Consider the following 25829-nt stretch of genomic DNA (forward strand, 5'->3'; position numbering starts at 1 on the left):
TGCCTAAAAATAGGAAGCATATACAGAAGTTGTTTTGCAGAAGATTTGTTACCCTAACTGATGGCACAACTGTTTTTTGGGCTACTCCCCTACCCGGTTTGCTAACAAATAAATCCCGCTTTAAGCCTACATGGGAATACTACAATTACATCCGACATTTCATAACAACCTCTGCAGGCCCCTGATTAACCCATTATCATTGAGATTATATCGACTGAATCAACGACGAACTCCTTAATCCCGAATACCTAGAAGCAGTTGAAGGCGCATAGGATGGGCACCTCATCCAAAGCCTCTGATCAGACCGACACCTATTATCCCCCTACCCAAACTAGATATACCACTTTTCATGTATTTCAATGTGGATTTCTTCGTAAAACTCGGAGTTTTCTAAGGTTATTACATATTACCCTGCAACACTATTACATTCTGGTTAACCCGATTATACCCGAGTGCGACGATTTATCTAAAACGTGAAAACCGAGTTTATCAATGGTGAATATGAATTAGAAAAAGACTCGGATGAGGAATGTTAGCAATGCGTCTACACCAAACTATTGTCACCACATACCTGTTTCAAGTTTTGACACATGGTACACCTCAAAAAACCTATTTTTCAACAAGGGTCAATACTAACAACAAATGCATCTTGTTTTCTTTAAATAAGAACAGAAAATTTTACTTCGTCAACAATCCATTCTAATATTTAATTGCTTACAATTAAGCCAGCAACACGAAAAAGGCAAACTATTTTAGCCCATTCAATTCCCAAACAGATACACAGAGAAAGTGCATTAAAATTCTGCGAGGGGCAGTACTTTAAATGCAACAATTTTCACCCTTTCATCTGAAAACCTACTTTGTAACTCATTTTCAATTTCATGAACAATCTGAATAAAATCTAACGCTCTTTCAAAGGCAATAGAAGAGTGACACTTATTGGTTTATATATATTTATATCCAGTGTTTCTAGAACTAGTTTATGTCATTTCTCGTACACGAAAAACATTTTCCCAATACCAAGTATTTGGGCTTTTCATTCGAAGTTCAGCAGCTCTGTGACACACATTCTAAAACAAAATTCTAAACACCATTCTCTTTATTGAATTAATTCTTTTACCTTTTTGTTACATTCTATGCATATATACTTATTGCCATAACATAACTGAAATAGATAAAAACCCAAGTTATTACCAAGCCTTATGATTTCCAATTTTCTAGTCATTTAAATTGATTCCTCATTTGACCACCGTTTAAAACCTTTGTTCCCTCTTCAGTCTTCCTTGCCAGATTATATATAAAAGAAAGTGACTGATCAAGATGAATACTTTATCAACCTCGTCGTAGGCTGTATACCCACTATCCTCCTCTTCCCTATGTTTATTTATGTGCACCATAGTACCCCAACTCAAAGTGGCTTTCAACTGTCCACCTTCGACGATTTCATTGTCCATGAAGATGGTTTCGTATCGTTATATGTTGAATTTACGGAGACAGGAACCTATTACCGCTCCACCCGTGTTACCTCTGACCCAACCATCCTCGAGTACAAATTTGTCGATTTTATCACACCCCCAGTCCGAAACGATGGAAGGGTTTTTGAACAAGACAACCCTTGTTATAACTCCAAATTCCCGGTCCCATTTTATTATTTAATCACAAACTCAGCAATTGAGTTAATCATTGTCTTCCCTCCATAAAAACTAATGGCAACCATTAGGAAGCTGAAATTTTGCATACAACAGCTCCGCTAACGGAACCAGTATTCGCTTACATCTGAGTCGTCAGCTACCCCAAGTATGCAATATCAAACCCATCGAAATATATAGTGACTCCCCATACTGGGAAGCATTAAAACACATCATCAATGTACATTCGAGTAGTACCACCAATGCCAATTAACCGCTTCTCCCAGAATGCCATTTATTATTTCCATCCTCAGAAAAATTATTTAACCCAAATTAGACACTTAATTTTATATGCTACATCCCACCTTTTTTTGCAAAAAATGTTTAATCATATTGTTGGAGACGCTGAATTACTCTTACGATTGAGCCTCAGATGGATCTTTGGGCGGAAGAAATGTCACCTTGAAATCTCTGTCACTCTGGGCTACACGTTCCCCATCGCATCGACTGCGAGTTGTCATTGTCTGCTTCGACAACTTCAGCGTTGTTTTCTTTAAATAAGAACAGAAAACTTTACTTCGTCAACAATCCATTCTAATATTTAATTGCTTACAATTAAGCCAGCAACACGAAAAAGGCAAACTATTTTAGCCCATTCAATTCCCAAACAGATACACAAAGAAAGTGCATTAAAATTCTGCGAGGGGCAGTATTTTAAATGCAACAATTTTCACCCTTTCATCTGAAAACCTACTTTGTAACTCATTTTCAATTTCATGAACAATCTGAAAAAAATCTAACGCTCTTTCAAAGGCAATAGAAGAGTGACACTTTTTGGCTTATATATATTTATATCCATTGTTTCTAGCACTAGTTTATGTCATTTCTCGTACACGAAAAACATTTTCCCAATACCAAGTATTTGGGCTTTTCATTCGAAGTTCAGCAGCTCTGTGACACACATTCTAAAACAAAATTCTAAACACCATTCTCTTTATTGAATTAATTCTTTTACCTTTTTGTTACATTCTATGCATATATAGTTATTGCCATAACATAACTGAAATAGATAAAAACCCAAGTTATTACCAAGCCTTATGATTTCCAATTTTCTAGTCATTTAAATTGATTCCTCATTTGACCACCGTTTAAAACCTTTGTTCCCTCTTCAGTCTTCCTTGCCAGATTATATATAAAAGAAAGTGACTGATCAAGATGAATACTTTATCAACCTCGTCGTAGGCTGTATACCCACTATCCTCCTCTTCCCTATGTTTATTTATGTGCACCATAGTACCCCAACTCAAAGTGGCTTTCAACTGTCCACCTTCGACGATTTCATTGTCCATGAAGATGGTTTCGTATCGTTATATGTTGAATTTACGGAGACAGGAACCTATTACCGCTCCACCCGTGTTACCTCTGACCCAACCATCCTCGAGTACAAATTTGTCGATTTTATCACACCCCCAGTCCGAAACGATGGAAGGGTTTTTGAACAAGACAACCCTTGTTATAACTCCAAATTCCCGGTCCCATTTTATTATTTAATCACAAACTCAGCAATTGAGTTAATCATTGTCTTCCCTCCATAAAAACTAATGGCAACCATTAGGAAGCTGAAATTTTGCATACAACAGCTCCGCTAACGGAACCAGTATTCGCTTACATCTGAGTCGTCAGCTACCCCAAGTATGCAATATCAAACCCATCGAAATATATAGTGACTCCCCATACTGGGAAGCATTAAAACACATCATCAATGTACATTCGAGTAGTACCACCAATGCCAATTAACCGCTTCTCCCAGAATGCCATTTATTATTTCCATCCTCAGAAAAATTATTTAACCCAAATTAGACACTTAATTTTATATGCTACATCCCACCTTTTTTTGCAAAAAATGTTTAATCATATTGTTGGAGACGCTGAATTACTCTTACGATTGAGCCTCAGATGGATCTTTGGGCGGAAGAAATGTCACCTTGAAATCTCTGTCACTCTGGGCTACACGTTCCCCATCGCATCGACTGCGAGTTGTCATTGTCTGCTTCGACAACTTCAGCGTTGTTTTCTTTAAATAAGAACAGAAAACTTTACTTCGTCAACAATCCATTCTAATATTTAATTGCTTACAATTAAGCCAGCAACACGAAAAAGGCAAACTATTTTAGCCCATTCAATTCCCAAACAGATACACAAAGAAAGTGCATTAAAATTCTGCGAGGGGCAGTATTTTAAATGCAACAATTTTCACCCTTTCATCTGAAAACCTACTTTGTAACTCATTTTCAATTTCATGAACAATCTGAAAAAAATCTAACGCTCTTTCAAAGGCAATAGAAGAGTGACACTTTTTGGCTTATATATATTTATATCCATTGTTTCTAGCACTAGTTTATGTCATTTCTCGTACACGAAAAACATTTTCCCAATACCAAGTATTTGGGCTTTTCATTCGAAGTTCAGCAGCTCTGTGACACACATTCTAAAACAAAATTCTAAACACCATTCTCTTTATTGAATTAATTCTTTTACCATTTGTTACATTCTATGCATATATACTTGTTGCCATAACATAACTGAAATAGATAAAAACCCAAGTTATTACCAAGCCTTATAATTTCCAATTTTCTAGTCATTTAAATTGATTCCTCATTTGACCACCGTTTAAAACCTTTGTTCCCTCTTCAGTCTTCCTTGCCAGATTATATATAAAATAAAGTGACTGATCAAGATGAATACTTTATCAACCTCGTCGTAGGCTGTATACCCACTATCCTCCTCTTCCCTAGGTTTATTTATGTGCACCATAGTACCCCAACTCAAAGTGGCTTTCAACTGTCCACCTTCGACGATTTCATTGTCCATGAAGGTGGCTTCGTATCGTTATATGTTGAATTTACGGAGACAGGAACCTATTACCACTCCACCCGTGTTACCTCTGACCCAACCTTCCTCGAGTACAAATTTGTCGATTTTATCACACCCCCAGTCCGAAACGATGGAAGGGTTTTTGAACAAGACAACCCTTGTTATAACTCCAAATTCCCGGTCCCATTTTATTATTTAATCACAAACTCAGCAATTGAGTTAATCATTGTCTTCCCTCCATAAAAACTAATGGCAACCATTAGGAAGCTGAAATTTTGCATACAACAGCTCCGCTAACGGAACCAGTATTCGCTTACATCTGAGTGGTCAGCTACCCCAATTATGCAATATCGAACCCATCGAAATATATAGTGACTCCCCATACTGGAAGCATTAAAACACATCATCAATGTACATTCGAGTAGTACCACCAATGCCAATTAACCGCTTCTCCCAGAATGCCATTTATTATTTCCATCCTCAGAAAAATTATTTAACCCAAATTAGACACTTGATTTTATATGCTACATCCCACCTTTTTTTGCAAAAAATATTTAATCATATTGTTGGAGACGCTGAATTACTCTTACGATTGAGCCTCAGATGGATCTTTGGGCGGAAGAAATGTCACCTTGAAATCTCTGTCACTCTGGGCTACACGTTTCCCATCGCATCGACTGCGAGTTGTCATTGTCTGCTTCGACAACTTCAGCGCCCCTGTTGAAGCAAGCGACAGCACGTGTCCGGCAACATCAGTGGAGTGGCGTCCCTGTGCCCAGGAAACAGCAGTGGGGACTCCTCCTTCGGACAACAGACGACAGACAGAGCCTTTTCTCTTACCGATGGCATAATATGCGAGGGTTCTTCTTGCAACGTCACCATCGGTCGCTTCAAAAGCCTTCACACCAGTAACAAGAGAAGAACCCGTATTCACTGTCAGAACAGCCTGACATCACAAAGATGGCTCAAACGACAAGCTATCGCTAGATGGTATATAAAACCAAATAGCTCCGTCTCGAAACCCACTTTTGGATTCCCTTCTAATCGTCCTCATGAAGAACTCGTGTGTAGACATGATCTCTTCCAGAAGCCGAGAAGGAGTGCCGCTTCTGCAAATCAGGCAGTTTTTCTCACCGAACGGTGTCTTGGAAACGCTCGCATCACCACCAAGCTCGATATGTGACCGCGTCCACCACTCGTTCCGCTGGAGAATTACATCTTTTGATTTTAAACAAAAACTGGCGGGCAATTCGGCATTGGATTAGTCATCAATTGAAAACGTCCACCCGCTCGCTCTTGAGAGACCAGATTACGGACACAGCTTGTCAAATCTTCAGGTCCACTTGACATGCCAACCAGGACGCTACAAGCCGCGCTTTCATTTTTGCTGCATTCCAACTTCTGCAGGATTCCAACGAAGTCAGCAGTTCCTTGTTTAAAACTGCAAATTGCATCTTGTCCATGAAGATGGCTTCGTATCGTTATATGTTGAATTTACGGAGACAGGAACCTATTACCGCTCCACCCGTGTTACCTCTGACCCAACCTTCCCCGGGTACAATTTTGTCGATTTTATCACACCCCCAGTCCGATGGGCTTGTTTTTGAACAAGACAACCCTTGTTATAACTCCAAATTACCAGTCCCATTTTATTATTTAACCACAAACTCAGCAATTGAGTTAATCATCGTCTTCCCTCCATAAAAACTAATGGCAACCATAAGGAAGCTGAAATTTTTGCATACAACAGCTCCGCTAACGGAACCAGTATTCGCTTACATCTGAGTCGTCAGCTACCCCAAGTATGCAATATCAAACCCATCGAAATATATAGTGACTCCCCATACTGGGAAGCATTAAAACACATCATCAATGTACATTCGAGTAGTACCACCAATGCCAAACAACCGCTTCTCCCACAATGCCATTTATTATTTCCATCCCCAGAAAATTTATTTAACCCAAATTAGACACTTGATTTTATATGCTACATCCCAATTTTTTTGCAAAAATATTTAAACATATTGTTGGAGATGCTGAATTACTCTTACGATTGAGCCTCAGATGGATCTTTGGGCGGAAGAAAAGTCACCTTGAAATCTCTGTCACTCTGGGCTACACGTTTCCCATCCCATCGACTGCGAGTTGTCATTGTCCGCTTCGACAACTTCAGCGCCCCTGTTGAAGCAAGCGACAGCACGTGTCCGGCAACATCAGTGGAGTGGCGTCCCTGTGACCAGGAAACAGCAGTGGAGACTCCTCTATCGGACAACAGACGACAGACAGTTCCTTTTCTCTTACCGATGGCATACTATGCGAGGGTTCTTCTTGCAACGTCGCCATCGGTCGCTTCAAAAGCCTTCACACCAGTAACAAGAGAAGGGCCCGTATTCACTGTCAGAACAGCCTGACATCACGAAGATGGCTCACACGACAAGCTATCGCTAGATGGTATATAAAACCAAAGAGCTCCGTCTCGAAACCCACTTTTAGAGCCCCTTCTAATCGTCCTCATGAAGAACTCGTGTGTAGACATGATCTTTTCTAGAAGCCGAGAAGGATAGCCACTTCTGCAAATCAGGAAATTTTTCTCACCGAACGGTGTCTTGGAAACGCTCGCATCACCACCAAGTTCGATATGTGACCGCGTCCTCCACTCGTTCCGCTGGAGGATCACATCTTGTGTTTTTAAACGAAAACTTGCGGGCAAATCGGCATTGGTTAATCATCAATTGAAAACGTCCACCCGCTCGATATTGAGAGACCCAGCTCGTCAAACCTTCAGGTCCACTTGACATTCCAACCAGGACGCTACAAGCCGCGCTTTCACTTTGGCTGCTTTCCAACTTCTGCAGGATTCCAACGAAGTCAGCAGTTCCTTGTTTAAAACTGCAAGTAGCATCTTCGGCCAGCCATTCGCGAAAACCGATCTTTTGCCATACAATTGAGCAATCTTCCGACGCAATCCCGCCCATGACTTGACGCCAGAACCGTCGACTGTTGGCACTTCCGCCAAGTGCTCTCATTTACTCCCGCCCAAAACATTCCTCCTTGAAATCCTTCACCTCCTCCCTCAATCCCACCTTTTTTTTGTGTTGCTTATAGTTTGGATAGAATTGTTCCAATGATTTAATCTTTAAATTTAATAATCCCTTTTTTATAAACAAAGCCTTTTCAAAGCTTCATCAAAGCTCTTTTATGGTGCTCTACAACAATCTTTTTCAATAAGAATTAGAACGGTACGGCGCCAATACCACAACATATTTTTCCCACAATACCTCCCTCTGTTTATTTTAGCCACCCACCAATTATGATAATTCAACTAATTCATTTTTCTTTCCATTCAAACGAAGCAAAATGATTTTCCACAGCCCTCCGAAGAAGAGGTGAAAGGAACCAACTAGACGCATAGTACAAACCAAGGAACCCCCACTGGAGTCAATGAGACAGAAAAGGAAAATTCGGGACTCCAAATTGAACTCTAAGAAAACGGATTAAAACAAAAAAGAGAACCATGCAAAGCAAAACAAAACTTTAAAATTGCATCTTTAAGATGATTTGCTCCCAGCTTGTTCTTACCCAAAAACCTTACCTGTAGAGCACCCGTAGCGCAGTATACTATACCTTTTCTTTTGTATCAGGATGTCCCGGGTTCGCTCCCCGGCTTCCGCCTTTTTTCAAAGAGTCGTAGTATCACGGTTTAGCTTTTGATTTGTTGATAAAAAAGAAAATACAAAAATATTACACGCGGTAAAATTGTTTAAATTCAGTTCCTACCACTAACGCACTTCCGTTCTGTAACTTATATTAAGCACGCTTATTAACTCGGAAATTAACTTAGCAGCAATCAGAACGTTTTTAACTTGTACCCCGCGCTTGGAAAAACTTTTTAAAATACTGAAAAAACTTTAATTATAAGTCCACAGTTTTAAAAAAAGATTTTTCCTACAAAGCAAAATGAGGTTCTTTTGTCAAAATGAGTTCCCATAAATATAAATCTAAGCGTTAACTCAGTCATTAAAAAGTTAATTAAAATGGATCTTAAAAATAAATCAAAATTTGAGACCAGAGTTTCACATCACCCATCGTGAAGCCTGTCAAAACATATCAATTTGTAAAGTTGGCTTTAGACTCTAAAAGTTTTAAATAAATCTTCACATAATCAAGTATCAAATTCCTCTTAGATTAACACTTCATTAGACTCAATCAATCAAGAAATTTGAAAATTGGTACCTGTAGAATTTTGTATTTTGCTTAAGTTAACTAGCTGGGGACCAACAAAACTCTAACAATTTGAAAACGGTGTTTTCATGGCACTCAGACCCTCATCTATTGGAGGGTACTTTTGTTCCCACGCTGCTCTTGTCGGCTGTAGGAAACTCTAGTTGTAATAATGAATCGATTCGAATAATCAAATAACATCAAAGGAATGAACAAAAATGTAAAAGATCACAAAATTAAATCAAAATTAAATCAGAGTTAAAAAATGGTTCACAACTTTAACTTTGTAACCAAAATTACAACTCCAGAGCTACAATTGTTTATCACAACAAAATGTCTCAGCACAAGAAGTTCTCCAAATAGCTCTCAATAGAGCCACTTCATCTAACTCGGGTTCTCCAGTGTTTTTGGTGTTCTGATTTCCAATCGCGCAAATCGGTGTTCTGAATTTATCAAGTCAGTTCAAATCTCTCAACAATGTTTTTGTTTACAGGTCAACTTCTAAGCTGCAGCTCTGTTATTGTACTGTTTTGGTTTTGCTGTGGTTCTATTCCTTAGTATTTTATAAAGCAACAACGTACAAGAGTGATGGAAACAAAAGATTCTGTTCACTCCTTATTATGGACCAAATTAGTTATGTCTTTCTTACGTAAAGTTTGTTATAACTTCTACTCAAGCTATTCAAAGGGAAACAAAGCGGTATCAGACCTATGACGCTGCCAATTAATCAATCGGTCAACCTATGAACTCAAGCAATTAGCCTTTTTGGAAGTCTAAAGCCACACGGTGGCTCTGTAGTGATTCCTAAAAGTGACAACGATTGATTTTTCCCCGTGGTATGTACTTACTCCCTACCAAAACTGATCTTTGTACAGTATTTACCAAAGAATAACTATATTTCCTTAATCTCGCTCCGCTACATACACAGTAACTCTGTCTTGCGAAAATACTGATCATCTTTTATGTATTGTGTTCTTATACCCTGAAAGATTGGATTGTGAAAAACATGAACTAAAACTATTTGGAGAGTGATTTTCCATTTTCGATCAAGCAGTTGTGTAATTGCACTCCAAATAAAAACAACAAGGAGAATTTCAATTCTACACTCCTCCCTTCTTCACTATTTTTCTCCTAAATAATTTCTAAAATCAGGCATTTCACCTAAATTTTAGCCAACTCAAAAATGTTCTGCCTGTCTTGTTGAGACATAGAGCTTACCTTATCAGTAGGTTTTGCTCCATACATACCTTACTTTTTCTTTATTAGTTCCAGAACACATCACAACAGACTTATTCACTTAAGCTAGGCTTAGTAGACAAATTTGAGAGTCATCGCTATCTACATGTGAGTGTAATAGTTCATCAACGTGTTAATCCAGAAAAATTTTTACAGCAATTGAAATCAAATCAACAATTATGGCTAAAACTACTAGAAGGATGACGCAAATAAAATTCGTTTCTGTTTATAGATACAACACATATAACAACTAATAAAGAGGCAACCCAATGCCACTTTTTGTTTCGTTTTATCTACAGGATAACTAGTTAGTTGAACCATAGAATCTTTTCATCACTAACGCCGGCCGTCTCCCCAAAAATTCTATTTGAACAATTTAGTAACTATCAATTCAATTAAATTGGTTCAACTCACCTATTTATGCATGCGTATCACGAGGTTTATATTATAAATTACGCAACTTCTGAACTTTGCCTAAAATTCACAAACCAATTTCTGTGTTTAACCACTGATTCTCCGTCATCCTCTACCATTTACTGTGTGGGTGACAACATCAAGCAATTATTTCACCACCTACACAAAATCAACACCACTATTTAGGTTTTCGGACTAATTATAGCACCTTAATGACCACTGATTAGACACAGAGACTTTGAAACACAAGATTAGATACTAAAATAAGAAGCTATCGTGCTGATGATTACGAAACCGACACTCGTTCGATGCTTGAAGGGATGTCCTCCGTTCTCTTCACTGGACCGCCACCTCACATTTGGAGGTCGCCTCCTCCAGCTCCATCTCCTTGTCAGCTTCAGCCTGCTCCATCTCTTTCGGATAGTCTGAGGCCATATTGTCCCTTGTGACATCGAGTCTCGAAAACCAGTCTTGAAACAATCCTCTCTGACAAAAACTCCTCTTTTCTGCTGCGGACATTCCCTTCAATCCCATCAACGCATAATGCAATTCCACTACTGATTGATACTCGCGCTTGTGCTGTAGACTACATCACTTGTGCTATCAACAGGTGGGGACCGCATAAGAGGCATTGAATCACCCTCCTCGCGTCTGCTTCCAAAGTCGTTTGAAGACAACAAAAGAAAACGGATAATATTCTTCTCGAGGGCCTTGGCGCTGACTTACACAGTTTAATGCCGCTCTCATTCGAAACCACAGTTTGAAAATGTCTCTTTTTTCATCAAAATTGCGTCATCTTTGACTCTTTTCTACTTGCCTGTTTCATTTTCCTCTGTCTCCCCAGTTCCAGAAATCAGGGAGACACCAAACGCCTGCCTTCGATTCTCTCCTGGGAGAGGTCCTCGGCAAACTGCGACTGTTCTAAGAGACCTTCAACGTTACTCGCAAGCTGCAGCTGAAAATCTGACTAATTAATTGTGTTTACACACAGTTCTTTGCCACACAAGTCATTAATTCTGATCTCATTCTCAACATCACTCACTTTGCTATTACCCAACAGCTCTAGCCCTCTAATTGCTTTTGGTGTGCTTCCTTGTTCCTGCTCACGCAACTGTCCCACCAACTTTGCTTCACCGCTTCTCTTTCACAATTTAAGCCTAATTTTTTCCAATCACCACTGCATCTCGATGCTCTACTACTATAAAGATCAAACGCCGACGGTTTCGTTGTCTCGCTTAGAACTAGGGTTTGGAAAGTATCAGCTGAAATAACATCTGTTGCTATTCGACTGCTCTCGCTCATATCCTTTTCCTTCTTTAGTCGAAATTTGTCTTGCTCTACAATTTTATTCACTGGACAACAAGCCTGAATAATCCGCGCATTCGGTTCTACTGGTAAAGTCGAAGAATCGTTGACAATTGCCATCTTCCGAAAACCCTTCATGATAGTTAACATCAGAATTAGCAAGAACTCTAAACAACTGAAAATTTTTTAAATAGATTGCTTGAAAACCGACGGCTGATCATTTAACTCTAAACCACCTCGCTTATCCCTGACCTCGCTACTTCTTTCTTCCTCATACTGGACCTTATTAATATCCATTACCACTTCACTGAAGCTATGAAAACTGCTCGCTAACTTAACGACCGACGCTAATACTGCATCAACCTTAGAGAAATCTTTTGTAGCCTCCCACGTCACCTTGTTGTAACGAACTCTGCCTAATACTTGGACATTTTTCTTTAAATCAACTGTTTCAAACTCGTTCAAAGCTGTAGTGTTTTCCTCGCTTGAAACAACTAGCGAAGCTTCCCCAACTTCCAATTCCTATCTGATCGCCGAAGCTTTGTGTTACAACGCGCTAGGCTTGCAAAACAAATGACTTGTTTTCTTTGTTGATCTGGTTATTGTGAACGCCTCAGCTGTCTCCCAAGACACATCCACTTCGGAAACTCTCAAAATTACCTCGAGATGATCTTATTTAATTGAAGTGCAGTTTTCAAAGACGTCTTCCAAGTCAGCAGTTGTTTTACTTACTTCATATACTTTTGCAAAAACCCAGTACAGGTTTGCTTTATAACGCCTCGATAGAACTTGCTACCTATCTTTCTTATATATACATCGAAATCTCAGTCTTGCGCTTCTGCTACTTTCAAAATGAACAACTGAGCGTGTACTAAATTTCTCGTCCAACTGAAATTCTTGAACTTTAGGATCCACCAGTAGAATAATCACTGCACAGAGTTTTGACAGTTTCCCCTTTAGTTAATCCGGGATGTAACTCCAATCAACCTGCCTAAAAATTTCTCCAATCCTTTTCAATTGTGAGTCTATACTTCGCCAGGATCCAGAACCAACGCTTGGGGGACGAACGGAATCTTTACTTTTCTTTTAACTTTTTTTCGTTTCGGGAAAACTCCTCTTCATCTGTACTAGTTACACAATCCTGTTTCTCAACTATACATGGGATTTCTTCAATTACGTTGTCGATCGCTTCAATCAAATTAGCTCTAATTCTGTCCCCAGCTATGCATTCTCCAACAATTGTATGAATGGACTCTATCTCTCTGCTATGAACTTCACCGCCTACTGCTAGAGACGAAAGCTCAGGTGCCATGAGAGGTACATCCCTAAGGCTTGTCTCTTGAGTACATCCAAAGACCTCATGAGATAGCTCAGTTTCTTCATCTTCACTGCCCTCATAGTTCAAATCACTCATGAGGAGACGGTCATTTCCTCCGTTGTTTTTTGATAAACGGTCTACATAGTACTCGAATCTCTCAGTTGTGACTACTTTCTCCAATTTTTTCTCCAACAAGAATTATTCCCTACTCTCATCCCGTAATCTTTGTTTCTTGGTCTCTTTCTCAACCTGTGTCAGCGTCTCACGGCGCTGTCTTTCTTCATCTTTCTTTTCAACTCGTGCCTGTAACTCTCTATCCCCCAATTCTTTTCCTTCATCAAACTTTTTGCATTGTTCACCTCTAATACAAACATTTTGTTTTCCTCGACACGCTTCATGATTAAAATTTTTAAATGAATCAAGAAGCAATGTTCGTTTTGGAGCCATTCATTAGGGATCACAATTGTTTCCTGCCTGGTTTTTTGATCGTACCGATGCTTAATGCCTACTTGCACTTCCCTGCTTTTTTCACCCAACATACTCAGACCTAAATTTTCTGCTTGCTCCTCATTCAATTGTAGCAAATCTATCACGTTCTGGAAGTTCCTCATTGCTTCATCTTGGTAACTGCATCCTGCTCTCACTAATTCTGAGCCAACTTCACTGAGCTAAAAATCTTCCTCTAAATTTTTGCTTAAGGAGTCCTTTATCCTGCCTTCTTGACCATTCTCAAATTCCAATTTTTCTTTCATTTTTTTCATCCCCCACTTCTAATACTGTCCTTACGATCACATTTTTCTTACCGACTTATAGATAGCATCTTCTCAACGGTGTCAAAGTTTTGTCCTAACGACAATATCACTACACCAGTTTCCGACAACCAAAATCTGAAAGGCAAATCCGAAATTGCTTGAAGCGCCCATACTCTCAATACACAGAGCATTGACAACACAGCTTGATCCTCACTCATTTGAACACGTCTACAACAACAAAGTAGTACAACCTCCAGTCCTCTCAATTCATGAATGTTTCTGAAGGAAAATACTCTACAAACGGGAACGCACTCCAATCCATATTTACTAAAAAATTATGTATTTCTATTTTTCTCCACTTATTCGTGGTTTTCCTCAACTCTAACTCTTTGTACTCTGTCTAACAGTCCTCTCTGTTTCAGAATATGCTGCTGTTGAACCACCACTCGCCTCTTTTGCAAGCTCCTCCTTGCTCTCTCTTTCAAATATAAACTCTCTGTCCCGTGCTTTTCCAGTATGAAAAAAAGCGGTTGAAATCTATCGCTTTCTCTCTCTCTCTCTCTCTCTCTCTCTCTCTCTCTCTTTCTACTCTATAGTCACAAAACTTACACTCGCAACTGTCGCTTGCCAAATACCAATTTCTTGTTCCAAGCTCTCGATACTCTGAACTGGTCTTTTTTCCTCAAGAACGACCAATTACTAACAAGAACAGTTTTACTTAACTAGCTCTCACTCAGCCCCTCTCACTTTAGATTACATCTATATCTCACTTCTCTCTACCTTACCTCAGAAATTTTTTGATCTCGGCTAGGCCTTGTACCAATCTTCGCTAAGAAAGCCGATACTCTACTCAACTCTTTACACTAACCTAGCCTCATGCAACTTACGCTCTTGCCTAGTCAAATCTTACTCTTTCAATCGTCTAGTCTCGAGAAAAGCTTAGCAAAAACAATAACAAAAGTCGAGCTCGAAGTTAACTGAAAACTGCTCTGCGAACCTGTATTCTTTCTCTCTCCCTTTCTCGCAAGCTCCAACTTGACTCTGTCCACGGTTTTCTCATTCATCATCACTCGTCGTTGCACAAGTCATTTCTCCTTCACTCTCTTGTTGTTCTCACTTGCAAAGTCCACCACAGCGGTCAATTCACTCCAACTGTCAAGAAGTCTTGAGAGCCCACCCAGAAGCGCCACTGCAGATTTTTGTACCTTGCTTAGGCTGACTAGCTGGGGACCGACAAGCACCCAAACTCTAACAAATTAAAAAGGGTGTTTTGATGGCTCTTACACTTCTATTGGAGGGTTCGTTCGACCCACGCTGCTCCTGTCCGCTGTAGGAAACTCTAGTTGGAATAATGAATTGATTCGAGTAATCAAATAACATCAAAGGAATGAACAAAAAATGTAAAAGATCACAAAAATAAATCAAAATTCAACCAGAACTTTATTATGAAAGATGTTCGACCTTTCAACTTTAACTTTGTAACAAAATTCTCAACTACAGAACTACTATTCTCTATTACAACAGAATTTCTCAGCACAGGAAGATAGCTCTCAATTAGGCCGCTTGATTTAACTGCAGTTGTTCGGTGTTTTTCGGTGTTCTCATTTTCAATCGCGCAAACCAGTCTTCGGAATTGATCAGGTCAGTTCAACTCCTCAACAATGTTTTTGCTATCACAACTTCTCTGCAGGTTAACTCCTAAGCTAGAGCTCTCTTATGGTACTGTTTTGGTAAGGTTGTGGTTCTACGCCTTAGTAACTTATCACGCAACAACGTGCAAGAGTAATCAAAACAAAAGAATCTGTTCACTTCGTTTTGTGGACCAAATTAGTTAAGTCTTTTTTACAAAAAGTTTGTTATTACTTCAAATGAACAATTGAATGACCTGAACGCCTTCTGTATACATTGCTGACTTCTACCAATTAATCAATCGGTCAAACTATGAACTAAAGAAATTAGCCCTTTTGGAAATTTTAACTCCCCCATTGTGTATATGAACAGATTCCCAAAAGTGGCAACGATTGAACTTGCCCCGTGGTATGTACTAACTCCCTACCATGTTTGAACTTGGTACAGTATTTACACAAGAATAACTTTTTTTCCTTAACATCTCCCCTACATACAGAGTAATTCTGTCTTGCCAAAAAAATGATCGCCTTTTGTTTTGTATTCCTATACCTCTGACTCTTTGAAAATTGGATTGTGAAAATCATCAACTAAAACTATTTGGAGCCGGATTTTCCGTTTTTGATCAAGAAGTTGAGTTATTGCACTACTCGAACAGTTCAGATGCGCCTGTCCCATTGTATTCTCGAGGCCCCTGACACAATAGGACTATGCCTGGACTATTTCCTCGGCGATATTTATTGTGAGTTGCGGAACCATAAAACATCAACGATACTAGTTTATGATAGCTTACGCAAAATAGATGCCAATAGTGGTAGAATTAATAGAGCCAGAGATCATCGCGATCAGATTGAGACTGAGTAGTTTGGTTTTTGTTTCACTCATCAACGGAATTTTGTCTATTGGGTTCAAAACAGCTGGATTTTTAACTTTAAATCGTACGATATGCACGCACAACCGCAAAACGCATATTATCCTTATAAGTCGAAAACGCGTATCAAATACTAGGCCTCTCGAGCAGAATGCTAATCAGCAATAAAACAACGAACCGCATAAGGTTGGAAAATATCTGTTGGTCAACTTGCTTATAAGATCGATTTGACAATAGTGAAATCACAAGCTTTGTTTCCAGCGGTAATATAGCATGGAAACATATGAACTAAAGTTAGAAATCAAATCATGCAAAAGTCAAACTAAGAAATTTTGAAATTTTGAAGCTTGAGCTTCAGCACTCCGCGACGAGAGGAGGGCGTGCTTTAAAATTAGGGTTAAACCTGAATACTCTGGTAATAAATTAAAAACTATTATAAAACACATTGAGTTTGTGACTTGTAATCTCTTTCGTAGTTTTTAATCTTCTCCTTGCAATGTAAGCTGCGTTGTTTGTTAGCAATCTGGTGAGCTGCTGGTTACTTGATTTGTAATTGATCGGTTTGATCTATTTGGCTTCTAATGTTGTTCTGAGTTGCAATTCGCCATCTCGCTCGCGGTCGCTCGATATCTAAAAGTTAATTGGAATGTTTTGACATAATGCACAATCCTCCAACACAACAAGAGAAAAGGGTTAACAATATTATTCAATTTGGATGACTGGTTGTCAGGAAATGAATAAGTAAAACATTTGGTTTTAATGCTAATAAAGTTTGGAATTATGTTGGGTTCGTTGCTACGCTCCTTGAGTTGATCAGTTCACCTATGACTCTTGACAGTTTTACTGCAGGGCGTAGTGTACCCGTTGCGGTGTGAATGTCAAATGATCTTGGTATTCCGTCGGCTCCGTAATGACATTTCGTTATTCGTCCGAGGGGCCAAATACCTCTTGGCGTAAATTCGTTCAGGATCCAGACTAAATCGCCAGTTTTGAGTTGTTTCGACTGTTCTCTCCATTTTGCTCTGCTTATTAGGTCTGATGTGTACTCTCTTTGAAGTCTTTTCCAGAAGTGCTCCAAAAACGTTTGAGTATAATTGAAATCGTTCTTCCTGAAAGTTTTCAATTTCGCTCTGAGGGGGGCTAAGGCTAGATGTGGTCGTCTAAGAATGAAGAGGTTGGGCGTTAGGGCTTCTTCGTCGTTGTTATCAGAAGAAACGTAAGTTATGGGGCGAGAGTTTAGGATGCCTTCCGTTTCTGTCACAATTGTCTGGAAATTTTCCGCTTTCAGTTGCTGACTTCCTAAGATTATGAGAAGAGTTCTCTTCGCTGTTTGAATTATTCTTTTCCATACACCTCCGAAGTGTGGAGCAAGTGGTAGATTCATTGTCCAAACTATGTTTTGCTGCAATAATTGTAGAGCAATATAGGATTTGTCAATGCTGATATTATCCAAATTCATTACCTTTTTCGATGCTGTAAAATTTGTTACGTTGTCGGAGATTATTATCTCTGGATATCCTCTCCTTGATAGACTATGGCAAACTTCCAAGTGCACTGCACGGGTTACTAAACACGTGAAAATGCAGATGTACTGTTTTTTCAAGCTTGCGAGAATTATCCTCAATATAGAAAGGTCCAAAGTAATCTTATCCTTCATTTATGAATGGGTATTGTATTTCGGAGTCAGCAAAGCGAAAGGGCGGAAGATCAGACATCATTGGTGTAATATTCTGAGCGCTCCTTCGGCGGCATATGAAACATGTCCAGCTGAGTCTTCTTAGGAACCTTCGATGACCAATGATTAAAAATGTATGTTGCAGGTGCGCTCTGACAATTTCCGTTCCCATGTGTTGACAGCTGTTAGTGTGAGCGTTTTGAACAATTAACTGAGTATCATGGTCTTTGATGTCCAGTATTATGGGATATATTTGATTCCAAGGTGATGGCGCATGTCTCAGCCTTCATTTGGCTCGCAAAACTCCATTTCCATCCAAAAACGGATTGAATTGAAGACCTGCATCCCTTGGTTCCAGTTGTTTTTCAGTTTGCATTCTATTAATTGTTTTTCTAAAAGTATTTTGTTGTGAAACCATTATCAGGTAATTTTGAGCTTAATTCTGACTACTTAGTGTATCTCTTTTCCGCAAAATGTTTGTTGCTTTGTAAACTGTTGTTGTCCGTCTGAGCAATCGCTTCCAGTTTGAAAATTTTGTTGGTTCTATGACAGGGTTCATACACTAAGGTAACACTAATTTTGTTGTTGTTAAAATCTTTGTTTGATAAACGTTCCAGTTTTCAGGGTCTTGAAAAAGAAATTTTGGTCCTTGTAGCCACTTCTCTTCGAGCTCTGTTGGTTTCAAACCTCTGGCTCCATGGTCGGCAGGGTTGAGCTTTCCAGGTTTTTTTTCCATTCCTGCGCTTTAAAATGTTCCAAAATTTTGTCGACACGGTTAGCTACGAAAACTTTTTGCCGTTTGTCTGAGTTTATCCATCCTAATGTTGCAGTACTATCCGTCCACAAGTGAACTGAGGAAAAATTTAATTTCATTTCTGTGACTACAAAACTACCTAGTTCGGCCCCCATTTTGGCTGCCTCTAATTCAAGTTTAGGTTTACTTGTGTGATTTATGGGGGCTACTCGGGATTTGTTAATGACATAGTTCACAATGACATTCCCTTCAGTAGTTGTAGATCTCATATAAATAACCGCTGAAGTTGCTATCCTTGATGGATCTGTGAAGACATGAGGTTGTTGACTGGTCGATTTTCCTGTTACAAGGCATCTTTTTGTTGTAATATCTGGCATTCTGTTGAATTCGCAAAACCATTTCTGCAGGTCACTATGAAGTTCGGCTGGTACTTCTTCGTCCCATTTTTTGCTTTGTTTTATGACTGCCTGAAGAAGGCTTCGATTTCGTATCGCAAATGGCGTTATCATCTCCAGGGGATCAAAAAGCGAAGCTGCTATTGACAAGAGTTTTCTTTGCTGTAATCCTTCAATTTTAATGTCTAAAATGGGTTTCCTAAATATGAAGGTGTCGTTTTTGACATCCCACTTCTGTTCCAAATTTCGTTGAATTAATTCTGTATCTCTTTCAGTGTTTTCAATTAAAGGAAAACTCGAATCGTTGCTGAAGAATTTTTTTAAGTTGAATCCTCCTTTTTTTAGTGTTTCTTTGATGCATGTTGTCTGTTCGATTGCTTCTTCTGTTGTCTGGCAACTCTGTAAAAAGTCGTCTATGTAAAAATTATTCATTATTGATTGACTGGCTTCGGGTGATACGTGGTGATTATCGATGGTATATTTTCGAATTACATAGATAGCACACGAGGGCGAGCAAGTTGGACCAAATATGAGTCGCTTGTATTTGTATATTGTTTCGGTGTTGTTTTTGTACCATAGAAACCTTAATGCGTCTTGATCTTCTTTCCTTACTGCTATCTGCATAAACATGGCTTCTATATCTCCGGTAACTGCTATGGCAAACTGTCGAAAGCGTAGTAGGAGTACAACTAAACTGCAGAGAAGATCTGGTCAAGTAGGAGGCGCTTTATTCAATGAATGTCCTTTGTAACTAGATGCTGCATTTGTTACACGACGAATCTTTTTCTTCTGTTTGTGCTATACTGGATGATGAGGAAGATACCACAATTGGTTGCATGTTGGGGAAGGTTTTCGCTTCGTCTCCTCAACTTAACCTTTTACAATGTTGTTCTGAACTAAGCTGTTGTAGGTGTCGTCTAACTGTCTGTCTTCATTGAGGCGTTTTTCCAATGATCGTAATTGGGCTTTTGCTATAAAGTAATTGTTAGGTAACTGTATGTTTTGTCTCCAGGGTAGTCCAATCTCATATCTCTCTCAGTTATGTTTTACTGTATCCTCGAAAATTTGTAGGGCTTTTTTGTCTTCTTGGTTTATTGTATTAGGTGAAGCTTTTGTTGTGCTTGTTCCTTCACAGGTCCAAAATAATTGGAGAATGTCTTCGTCCAATATCGTCTCTTCTGACTTAACCCTATTGAACAAGGTTATATTACGATTGAATTTGTTCTTCTCTGTAAGTTGTCTATACTTGTTTGGGACTGGTCTTGTTATTGTCCATCCTTATTGTGTGAGAACTCCGTACGGTGTTCCCGGTGGTCCGATTGTGTACTTGAGTGGAACTGTTGCTGTAAAAGCATCGGCTCCAATCAGAATACCTATTCTGTTGTCTCTGATTTGAGGAAAATTGATACCGCTTAATTGATCGAAATCCTTACAAACGCTGTTGAGCATCTGAATTGGCACCGTCGGCATCCGAAAGTCTGTGGTAGAAGTCGCAAACACTGGTCTACTGCTGCCGGTGGCTCCAATTCCAAGAAAAATTTCTGTCGATGGCTCCAATTCCAAGAAAAACTTCTGTTGTTTCTGTCGTGTGTTCTTGGTATAGTGATGCTACGGGGATTGTAACAGATTTCCTATCACTAATTCCTAAACTATCTGCAATTGTCCTGGTAATTTGCGTATTGTCACTTCCACTGTCAAGGAGAGCGTAAGTATCAATGGAGACTGTCCTCGAAAACACTGTTACCGGTATTGCTTGGAGCTGAACATGTGTGCGGATCCAAGTGCTGGGCTGGTTATTACTGCAAGTGTAGTTCTGGTGTCGGCTATTGCTGTCTGAGAAATGTTGCGAATTTTGGTCTGTTGAGTGCTGATATTGTTGGTTAAAATTTCCCGAAGTTGGCTGCTGTTGCTGCAAATTGAATGTATTGGGAACTTGATGTGATTGCCCGTAATATAAGTTCCGATTATGTCTGTTGTATCTGTTACTATTGTTGTAGTTACCATTTGTGTTATTGTTGCTGTTGCTGTTGATGCTGTTGTTGTTGTAATTGTTGTTGTTGTTGTTGTATCGGCTTCTGCTGCGTTGCCGGTTGTAACTACTGTTACCATTTTGTCTATTTTGGTGATTGTAGTTGGGGTTAGTGCTGCTCAAATTTTTGTTCCACGAAGAACTATTTTTTTTATGAAATTGAACTGGTTTCTGTTCAAGTTGTCTCCATTGTGTCGATATTCAGATGTTGATTGTTTTTGTCCTTGATTACTAGGCTGTGTTGTACTGAAATTGTTACGGTGTATTGTTGAGTGATGAAAACAGTTACAATTGTCTATCTGGCATCTGTATTTACTGTTGCATTGTCCTTTTGGATATTCAGAAAGACAATTAGGGCATAAGTGCAGTTGTCGCACTGTCTGCTGTCTGTCGTACACGTTTTCACTCAAAAGTTTTTGACATTTTCCTAAATTGTGGCTTTGTGAACAAAGCGGACAAATCTTTCTAGCGTTGATCCTTTGTTCAGATTTTCCACGTTGGTGTGTTCTCTCATAGAATGAATTATGAGTGCGTAGCATATCTTCGCACGCTTGGGCATACTTGTCTATCCAATCTTTGAAAGAAGTCAAATTTGGGTTAACAAGTTCTTTGCGGATGACATTTTCGTTCCACTTTATTATCATTGCAGGAGATAGTTTTTCTTTAGCTACTCTGAGAACGGCGGATGATTGCAGGTCCGGCATAAACTCTTGAAGAAGAGAAGTTTGTACTAATTGTTTGAGAAATGCTGCAAATGAAATGAAGCTGTCTGGCTTGTCTGTAGAAGGCTTGGGCCAGCGTTCCAGTTTGTGAGGATATGCTGCAATAACAGTTTGTGGTCTTCCAAATCTTCTCTTGAGTTCGGTTATTGCATCCTGGTAAAATTCTCCATTATATGAGTATCCAAAAATGCTTTCCTTTGCTCGATCAGTGAGAGCGTTCTGCAGATAGGTGATTTTCTGTGCGTCCGAAAGGGACACATTATCAAGTGTTGTTGATTTGAAATAACAATACCACTCGTGCCATTTGAGGGTGTCTGCATTTTATGTCTTCAGTTGTGCCTTTGCCAAATTGATGTTTATGTGCGGGTTTCTCTGATTTGGTGTAAAAAACAGATTGCTAAAATGTTCGTTGGTTGAATTGTTAGTGTGATTTTCATGTGGTTGTGTAGCAGATTCGAAGTGAACTGTTGGTTGTCTGACATTGAAGCTGTCTTCGTATCTCTCCATGCTGTTCTCTCTGATTTCGTGTATTGCATGAGGCTGGTTGCGGCAAGACCTTGTTCGTATTTCCGTGTCAGATTTGTCTACTGATACTGTTGGACGGCTACAGGTTGTCTGTGTTATTATGGTATTCTCATTCTAACGAGGTTGATTTCGATCCTCGGGTGAGAAATTGTTCATATCCCTTGTTTGTTTTTGTTTATTCGAAGCAAGAGTTCGTGAGTTTGTTAGGCAATTCTCCTATTGTGTTGTTTGTTGGTGAGTTGTGCTGCCCCCAATATTTTGTAGTTTGGATGCTTGGTTCTTTGAGGAAACCTTTGCACGCGAATAGTTCCGTTGGTTTATCCCTTCATCGCTGTCACTGTCACTTTCGTCACAGCTGTCCTCTGAAAAGCAATTGGTAATGCCTTTTTGTGCCATGAGCGCTTTTGATTTTCTGAGTTGTTTCTCTGGAAGCTGATGGCTTTTAAATTTTGCTGAGTTATTTACTATTGATTTTGTTTGGGGGGGTCATGATTGTTTTTGTTGGATTTCACAAACTGAAAGGGCTCGATAAATTGATTATGCCAATTTGTTCTAATGCGCTCGTTATGTTGATTGCTCTGGGTGCGCTCGGGAAGTTCAGATTGTTGTTCGTTTCCTTCGTTTGAATCTTTAGGCTCAATACTGGAGGTCTGTTCAACAATTGTTCGAGAAGACCCCTGTTGTAAATTGTTCCGGTCCCAATCTATTCGTTGATTACTAATTCCTGTGCTGTTGTTTGCTGTGTTTTCTACAGTTTGTCCAACGTTACGCTTGCAAGATTTATTCGACACAACTGCATCTCTGCCGTTTTTTGCTGACTGTCAGGTGAAGAACTGTCGATCTCATTTCGAATATTTAATGATTGATATCTATCAATGCTGAGTCCGATTTCATTTGAGACGGGACAACTGGTATTGTTTCTATCGGTCAATGTCGGGCATGAGTCTTGATGATGTGATATAGAGATTGCATTGCGCAGATTTCTATCTGATGATGATTCTCTCGAGTTGTTAGAGGAATTATGTCTGTTGCGTAAACTGTATCTCCGTGTGATTTTGGGCTGCAATTTCAATAAGCCTTGTGTATATCTGTTTGATATGAAGGCGCATACAGTGCTGTTTTTGTAGTAGGATTGTCTCCTGAAGCACCAACTGTGCTCGTCTTTGATTTAGACAAACCGTGTTATAATTTTCTTCCATTTCAGCAATGTCGTTGTGCGTTCACCTGAGCGTTCGGCGAGTGTGGAGTTCTCGTTAGTTGTAAGATTAAACTCGGAGATATTATCCAAAAGCTTGTCCAGGCATGCCTTAAGTTCCAGAAGGGTGTCATAAGTGAGTTGAAGAACGTCAACGTCATCGGTCTGATACTGTTCCTCAAGAAAGTTTACTGCTGAGCCCACTTCAACCTCACGTCTCATGATTTGTTGGATCAACGTCTCTTTCCATTTATGTGTTTTTGGTGCCATTGGTTTCTGTCTAATTGCTGTTTGGAGTTGTTCAGGTTATTCTTGCTTAGTGCCTAATTAGTTTGAAGTTTTCAACAGTTTGTTTCTGAGCAAATTTAAACAGCACTGTCAAAGAGAGCTCCTGTATTGTTGCGCGCTAGAGTATTCAGTGTTACTTGAGGTTGGCAAAAAAGCTGCTCTTCCTACATCCGTTGTATGTTTTTTGTTTACTGTTCTTCAATCTGTATGCAGCGTAGTGGTTGTGAGTTCTTTTAATTGTCAACCTATTTGCTGATAAAGGATTATTTTTTTCTTTTTTCGAAAGAAAATTCCTTTGTTTTTGTTATATGTTAAAAGAGCAAAAAATATCTCAGATCCGAATTTGTTTTTATGGTGTTGTGTTATACGTGAAGGTGTGGTCTGAGTTTCTTTTTTTCCTAAATTTGGTTGGGTCTGTTGGACTTTGCAGATAGTCAGAGAACGTCAATTTTTTTAAGGAAAATTAAGGTCAAAAAAAATTTTTTTTACCGAATTTTGATACGTGGGGTTACTACTTGACGTTTAACTCTTCTCTGCTACGAACAACCTAAATCCGAAGCTTTGTCTACTCTTTAACGTGCCCTCTGAAGTATAAAGTGTTTGACTGTAATTGCCGTGTTCTTTCTTGCTTTACATTTTGTAGAGATTGAAAATTCCGAAACTTCGATATCTATCTACGATAAAAACAAATTTTATTGTGTTTTTTTTTCTTTGTGTGTCCGTATGTGATTGAACACTATCTCCTTCAAAGCAAAGACCGATGTCCACGCATCTACAGCTATTAAACTGTTTTCTAAAAAAGGCAGTGGTTTTTTGCAATAAGTTGTGATGCTGTTTAGGCCTATTTGCACAATAAAATTTTTTCAATAATAACAAAGACGCGTGGACAAAGTCTTTTTGCTTGTAAATATGATATTAGGTATATAAATATATATATATATATATATATATATATATATATACACATATATATATATATATATATATATATATATATATATATATATATCTATGTGTGTATATATATATATATATAGGTAAATAGGCTTATATAGGTTACTTCGGATTGAGACCCTTTTACTTTTGTTACTTCGTTCTTTGTTATAAAGATAGAACTTCAGAAAAAATTAGTTGCTGGCAAACAATGCTTCACTTGTCATATTCTGAATCTATTTTTCTTCTCCTTTCAAACTTCTATTTGGTTATGCTATTTCTGCATTTTTTCTATTCTCCTTCCTTTGCAGTGAATTTTGAATGTTTGCTCTCTTTCTTATTCGGTGATTGGTTGTAGTTGCAATTCTAAATTGTTCTAAAATAAAGAAAAAATTGAGTTATGTGAATACGGAAACTGGGTATTGAAAGAATTCAAAGGTACTCCCTGTGTTTGCGTCAATGTTTTTTTTTATTCAATGGCTTTAAAATTTTACTTTTATCTCAGAAGTTTTAGTTGCAGTTCGTTGTTTCGGGGTCACCAATGTTGATCAACTTGCTTATAAGATCGATTTGACAATAGTGAATTCACAATTTTTGGTTTCAGCGGTAAATTAGCATGGAAACATATGAAATCAAATCATGCAAAAGTCAAATTAAGAAATGTTGAAATATTGAAGCTTGAGCTTCAACAATAACCTTATTCGCGTCCTTATTTTAAATGAAGAGCGATATGTTACAAGTCAACCTAATTTATTGGAGTGGTCGGTATTGGTCTGTAGAATAATTTAATCGTCTGGAAAATCATTGATTGTTCTTATTGGCCATCAAACACTTCTTTTTGTCATGAAGTAACAATAATCGGTTTAAGAGATTTTTCGGGCTAAAATCACGTCGAAAGATACTGTTGTAAAATAAATCAGAGATGTAATGAACAATTCCATTCAATTAGTTTATATATATACTTTCTTGTTGGGTCCTACTGGTATATCTGGTTATTTGTTTGTTGAAAATTGGCGATTCCCAAAGGCCATCGAGAGCCAGACCCGAATTATGCGCCCAAGTCAAGCT

This window comes from Convolutriloba macropyga, chromosome 2 (genome assembly GCF_964194025.1).
Source record: "Convolutriloba macropyga chromosome 2, txConMacr16.3, whole genome shotgun sequence".
Classification (NCBI taxonomy): Eukaryota; Metazoa; Xenacoelomorpha; order Acoela; family Convolutidae; genus Convolutriloba; species Convolutriloba macropyga.